The sequence below is a fragment of the Hippocampus bargibanti genome, linkage group LG19 (assembly GCF_051943395.1).
Source record: "Hippocampus bargibanti isolate YZ-2025 linkage group LG19, ASM5194339v1, whole genome shotgun sequence".
In the NCBI taxonomy this organism is placed as follows: Eukaryota; Metazoa; Chordata; class Actinopteri; order Syngnathiformes; family Syngnathidae; genus Hippocampus; species Hippocampus bargibanti.
This window is the reverse complement of record NC_142752.1, coordinates 1,527,593-1,535,000: the sequence shown is the minus strand read 5'-3', so window position 1 is coordinate 1,535,000 and position 7,408 is coordinate 1,527,593. Positions and strand designations below refer to the sequence as shown.

Genomic DNA, 7,408 nt, shown 5'->3' with positions numbered 1-7,408 from the left:
AACACGGATATATATATAGAGAGGGCCGAAACTACCGGTGAGACTTTACTTTGCTGACGAAGCTCTTTAGATAAGAACGTCCGACACCCTCAAAGAAGGTACAGATGACGGCGGAATAAACCTTTACATCTGTAGCAGGGAACGGTAACCAAGGTGACCCTCGAATCAACTTCCGGGCCATAAAGTGCCTTTAGGAACGAACCGTGTCTGTTTTTATTAAAATATAGAACCGAGCTGTAAACACACCTATCGGTTCAAGCGTGTGTGTGTGTGTGTGTGTGTGTGTGTACACACATCACGCGTGACACATCGCCTCAGAGAGGATGTCAGGGTGTGGTTTGCTTATTAGCGACGGGATTGGATCTATGGCAGCGAAGAAGAGTCAATAAAAGTGATTTATGGCGGATATGTGGCGGTGGAGACCTCGCGCTTCAAGGCAATTATTGGATTATGGCCGAGCGCCATCGTCGTCTTTACGTACGCTTTTAAATAATCATTTGAGACGCACGGTCATCCCTCGCGAGAACGCGCTTCATCTTTCACGCTTTCTCTGTTTGATTTGATTTAGTTTTTTTTTGTCATGCTTGGCCTCATCTTGTGCAGCTTGACAACATTTATATAATAATAATAATGATAATAATGATACTAATGATACTAATGATACTAATGATAATAATGATAAGAATGATAATAATGATAAGAATGATAATACTGATAATAATGATACCAATGATACTAATGATACTAATGATAAGAATGATAATAATGATAAGAATGATAATACTGATAATAATGATACTAATGATACTAATGATACTAATGATAATACTGACAATAATGATGATAATGATGATGATGATGATGATGATGGCCATGATGATAATAATGATGATAATATAATAATAATGATAATTATGATGATAATGATGATGATAATGATGATAATTATGATGATAATAACAGTGATAATGATAATAATTATGATGATGATGATGATGATGATGATGATGATGATACATTTAATTTCTAAGCGCCTTTCAAGACTCTCAAGGACACTTTACAGTCACGGGATAAGAATTTTTTTTGTGGGGGTGAGCAGCGGCAGCCATTTGCGCCAGCGTTCACTCTCCCCAAAAGTAACACAGCAGCAAAGTTATGAAAGGAAGAGGAAAGGAAAGGAAGAAGTAGGAAAAAATGATGATGATAATGAATACTAATAATAATACTACTACTATAATAATAATAATAATAATAATAATGTATAAGCGTCTTTCAAAACCTTCAAGGACACTTTACAGTCACGGATTACGTTTTTTTTTGTGCGTGAGCAGCCAGACGTAGCAGTGTTCGCTCAACCGGAAGTGGAAAGAACGCATTTAGAGCACAGTCAGTAGTTTGCATTCAAAAAAGGCTTATGTTGATATATGTCTTCATATTTGGGCCTGAAAAATATTTTTTTTAATTTCAATATAATCCTTTCAGAAACCCTATCTTGTTTTACAACTCCGATTTGTTGACGTTGCATTTCGGGTTTATTTTTCGGAAATTATATAATGTCCTACACTCTCAGCGGGCCTTGAATGCACCTCGAGTCTGCAGTTTGGTTGCTGTGGCGAGTCCGCATGATTACGCATGATTGCCTGCACATTTCCCCACGTTTGGTGAGTCAAATCATTTTTAATATTCCTGTCAAGTGATTACCGTATGCTCGTGATTGATGTCGCGTCGATCGACGCTAGTTAGCACACCGAGATCTTATGCTAATGACCTCGATGAAACGTACTAATGTCAATTGTTTGTATTGTGCAATTGTTTGACCACGGCATGTTGGAGATATCTTTACCCCACCCCCTTGTGAGCTTCTCCGTTATAACTTTTGCATTGTACACGTACTAATTAAAAAAAACTAACTAAATAAATAAATTAATATGACGACTTGAACCGATTTCACGTAACACCTGTACTTTCTGGAACGTAACACCCGCGATTAATGAGGGATGACTGCACTACCTCCAACCATCAACAAAGGGAGGGCGGGGATAATAAACAATAATGCGTTTTAAAGCCGACTACTAATAATGAAAATGACGTGTAAGGAACCTGAAAGATGGACAAAATATAATCCATATCAGTCAGATATTTTTAGGCCAGCAGAGAAGGCTTTGAAGGCCTTGACGGTCCGCCATTGTTAAAAAGGTAGATGCTGTGTTTTTTTCAGTACATTTAACATATCAACAAACAAACTGAAAAATATTAATGAGTATGATGACGTGTCAATGGTTAATATTAATGCAAAGCTATATTTACTCATAACAGCGCCGCAACATGTCAGAAAATAGCTCAGTGTCACTTCGGGTAGCGCTCTCTCTATCTCCAGGGCCAAGACATTAAGTGCTGCAGCGGCATCCCGGCTCGACAGAGACTGTCATGCATAATTGAACCCGGGAACACCCTGAACCCCATCCCTTATTCATCTCTCTCTCTCTTCCTGTCTCACATACACCCACGCTAACATGCTAACATGCGCGGTTTACAACTAAAACGCCAAGGCTGAAAAATGGAGCGATAAAAATCCAAGTTAAAGTGATGGATGTATTTTGCGTGCAATTTTGCTTCTCCAGAGAATGCCGCACTTGACATACAGGCACTAAAAAACGTGAAATTATAACTTTATTGTCTTTTTTTAGTGCAAGTGAACAAGTACTACCTTCAATCTGTAAAATTTTTTTTTTTTTTGGGGGGGGGGGGGGGAGTGCGCCATGCTTTTGGATTGGATTAGCATTTATTAGCATCGCAGTGAACAAATATACATTTCACAGCAGCAAAGTGATGAAAGGAAAAGGAAAGGAAGAAGTAGAAAAACAAAATACAGCTAGCTAACGGAAAGCTAATAAATAGCTAATAGATCGCCAGATAGCCAACAGCTAGCCAGCTAACAGCCAGTTAGCTAGACAGCTAATAACTAGCCAGCCAGCTAATCATAGCTAATAAATAGCGAATAGATAGCCAGATAGCCAACAGCTAGCCAGGTAGACAGCTTACAGCCAGCCACGTAGACAGCTAATAGCTAGCTGTATTTACAACAGACTTCTTAGATTGTTACCACATAGGTTAGTCATGCTGATGAGGTGATACCAGTGTGAATGGGGCAATCAGAGCCAGTCATAAGGAGACATAACGAGCCTTTATTCGTCTCACAGTGGAGAAATGTACATTTCACAGCAGCAAAAACAAAATACAGGAGCAGCTGTAAAGGCAGCCACTCTCGCGGCACCATTTTGAAGTCAAAAAAAACAAACTAAATAACAAATAATGACACACGGTCATTCGATTTTAAGCACTTTCTGCAATCTATCTGTTGTATGAAGCAGTTTGAGATGAAAGCGTCCTTTTCACCAGTGGATCGTTGACATCACAGTGAAATGTGCACGTCTTCTATAAGCTAAATGTTGAAATCAAACACGATTGACGGAAAAGAGATTGTCTCACATCTCCTGTCCCACGTACTGTAAATCCACTTCAATTCCAAGCCGCGACAATTTCAGTTTTGAAACAGAAATAGGTCCGTGGTTGACATTGGCAAGATTTTCCCCTCGCTAGCTTATTTCTAAGAAAAGTAGAATGTTGTCTGCTGAGTGTTTTCTTTTTTCGCACGACTGCTACTGCGGCGCCTCGGGAGCAGCCATTTTGTTTTTCTTTTTCATTTTGTTTGTTGTTGTTGACATGCTGAGCATGTCTGCAAGAGAGCGAGAGGCTGTCCTCGGAGGGCTAACTGGACACGGGGAAGCGGAGAAATAGCTTAAACTGACTTTTCATCCTGACACAGGAATATTTTTGCTGTACTTCAGCGTTTAGCTTCAAAGAAACTTTACGGAGAAACTTAAGATTGTTTTAAAAAAAAAAGTTTTTAAAAAGCCTGTTGCCGTATACTGTAAACTGCCATTGACAAAGGGTTAAAAAAAAGCATATGGTAATATTTAATTATACATTAACTCATTCACTGCCATTCACAAATTTATTTGGCCACTCCATTCCATCAAGCCATCAACGACCATCACAAAGGTCAATAAAACTACTTTATTATGCAGTATAGTTTATGTCTTTAATTATAATACCAAAGCACATGTATTATGCATAAAATAAGGTATATTTTGTGTAGTTTTAAGGCTTAGAAAATAGTAGAAAATTATGTTTTATGGGGACCTGGGAACGGATTATTCTCATTTTAATGGTTTCCTATGGGAAATTATTTTTTGGGATACACACTTTTCGCCTTACACGGTCTATCTGGGAACCAATTAAGTTGATCTTTTTCACAATCCATGTACCCCCAACAGGAAACAATATCGCATTGCACACGTCATAAAATATTCACCAGCCTGCAGCAAAAAAAGGCAAGTGCGCTTCCACTGCTCAGCCCGGGTTGACCAGCATCCAACCGACTCCCCATCCATGCAGGCTGCATTTCAGCGGCACGACAGTCGGCGTGTAACACTCGCAAACCCGTGATGATGATAGCAGTGAGTCACCATTTATGTGGCGAGAAACCCCCACTCCTGTCCCCCCTTTTTCCCTCCCACCTTCTTTCTATTGGTTGCCCTCCCCTGCTGTTCAAACGGCGCATATAGCGGTCATGACAACCACGGCGGCCTACACGCCCCCCCCCCCCACCCTCGGGGTTAGGGCGTCCTCTCCGTAGCTTTATTTAATCTTCCGTCGGAGCCATTTGAACACGTTTCGTGATCTCCGAAAGGCTTTTGAAGTGCGACATCGACGAGCTGTTTGTAACACGCGAGCCCGCATGAACCACGAACGACGGCTGCTGTCAAAAGACTCGATTAGCTCTTGATGACGGCTGCTTGTCCAACCTCGCAGTTACTGTCAAGATGGGGAAATAGCAACGCTTATAATACAATGGACTTTTACAAATGATTGAAAATCTATATGTCTATCTACATCTATCTAGATATCTATTTATATCCATCATCTATCTCTATCTATCTCTGTTTTTCTATCTATCGATCTGTCCATCCATCTCTGTATCTCTCTCTCTCTCTCTCTCTCTCTCTCTCTCTCTCTCTCTCTCTCTCTCTCTCTCTCTCTATATATATATATATATATATATATATATATATATATATATATATGTATGTATGTATGTATGTATGTGTGTGTGTGTGTGTGTGTGTGTGTATATACACTGTGTGTGTATATATATATACAGTATATACAGTATGTATACACTGTGTGTATATATATACAGTATATACAGTATGTGTATATATATACAGTATATATATATGTGTGTGTGTGTATATACTGTGTGTGTGTATATACTGTATGTGTATATATACTGTATATATATATATATATATATATATATATATATATATATATATATATATATATATATATATATATATATATATATATACTGTATGTGTGTGTGTATATATATATATACTGTATGTGTGTGTGTATATATATACTGTATGTGTGTGTGTATATATATACTGTATGTGTGTGTGTATATATATATACTGTATGTGTGTGTGTGTATATATACTGTATGTGTGTGTGTGTATATATACTGTATGTGTATATATACAGTATATATATATGTGTGTGTGTGTATATACAGTGTATATATATGTGTGTGTGTGTATATATATATATACATACAGTATGTATATGTATACACACTGTATGTATATATATATATATATACTGTATATATATGTATATGCACACCATGTATATGTATATACACACGGTATGTGTATTTATATACACACTGTACGTATATTTATATACACACTGTATGTATATACTGTATATGTCTATGTATATATTGTATGTGTATATGTATATACTGTATGTGTGTGTATATACTGTAAGTGTGTATGTATATACTGTATGTGTATATATATACTGCATATCTATCTCTCCATCCATCTATCATCCCTCCATCCCTTGATGTATCTCTATCCATCCCTCCCTCCACCCATCCTGCAGGGGCGCGGCGCACCCAGATCAGCAGCTACTGCGCACCTTATAACGCAACAGTGGCCCATCGGTGACCCATAACTTATGGACGTGACGCACACGCAGCTGTTGTTTTCCTATCACACCCCCCCCCCTCCCCACCACCACCACCTTGCGCCGGACGCACTCCTAACCTAAACCGCAGAGCGTTAATTGAGCCAACGTGGTGATCGACGCAGAAGACGCGTGGCGGCGGCGGTCTCACCGAGGTTGTCACGGCGCGCACGCAGTTGGAGCTCGTGCACCCACCCACCCCTCCACCCCTCCACCCCTCCCCCCGTCGCTCTTTTTCTGTTTATCCGGGCTACCCTCCTCCCATCAACTTTCACCATGGCGCACTTTACGCTTGCACATCCGCCGCAATCACCTTGTCGGCTCTCTTCGTTCAAAAAGGCCTTTCACGAGTCTCCATTTTGATATACGGCGTCGGTGTCGGGACCCTGCGGAATGATACGTCCACCCCCCCCAAAAAAAAATCATTTTTGCGCATATTTAATCTTTAACGACCCCCTCACCCTTATTTGAACGACGCGTCGCTATCCAAGATCCTGAAAGAGCGAAAACGCCCACCTCGCATCGACGCATGTTTGCGCACCGCATCCGTCCGACACGCCGCTTCCTTTGCGCTTCAAGGAAGTCACGCACCCTTCTCCTTCCTCACACGCCAAAAAAACAACCAAATAATGAAACAAACAAGCCACTAATCGATGTTCGAACCGCCGTCAATCGCCGCCCGTTCGTTCACCAGCGAAATGCGAGCAACCGCAAACCGATGCGCAAATATTGCGGGGAAACAGACTTGACTTACCCGAGCTTGTCGTCGGCCCGCAGTCACTGCTTCTCTTTTTTTTTCGGGGGCGGACCAGCAGCCTCCCCTGTGTGCGTGTTGCCGTGCGCGTGCGCGTTGAGGCTGTGACGGCGAATGCTGCAAAAGGCGCTGCGCCGAGTCTTCCTCACTTTTTCAATGAAGAGCGAGCGGTGCAGTTGGCGTCAAAGATGGCGGAGCTTGTGACGTCAGTAGAAGCGGCGTTTCATCGGGGGAAAAAAAGGCGTTTTTATTTTTAATAAATATACTGTGAGGGAATCATTATGCAGTGATAAGAAGGGGATAAAAATATATATCTAAAAATGTCTTTATGTATGTAAAAATATGTATTTGCCATTCTCAAGTGCTTGATTCCAAAACATGTCCGAACTCAATTTACCGATGCGTCAAAAAAATGACCCCCCCGTAAATGAAACATGAAATTCATGTTTAAAAAAATCCATCCACTGCGAGAACCTTCTGGAAACACCCAGTAATAGAAATCAATAAGTCATTTTGAAGATATGTAAATTGTAACTTACCATGGGATAGGCTCCA

The 7,408-nt window shown here is 40.4% G+C and overlaps 1 protein-coding gene across 2 annotated transcripts in view; it reads right to left on the bottom strand.

The window, feature by feature from the left end:
• Positions 1 to 7,011, bottom strand: part of snap25a (synaptosome associated protein 25a) — a 19,603-nt gene extending 12,592 nt beyond the window's left edge. For both annotated transcript variants that reach the window (XR_016118434.1, XM_089021797.1), the window contains exon 1: positions 6,854 to 7,011. The gene's annotated coding sequence lies outside the window, so the exon portion shown is untranslated. The remainder of the gene's footprint in view (positions 1 to 6,853) is intronic.
• Positions 7,012 to 7,408: the final 397 nt, after the last annotated feature.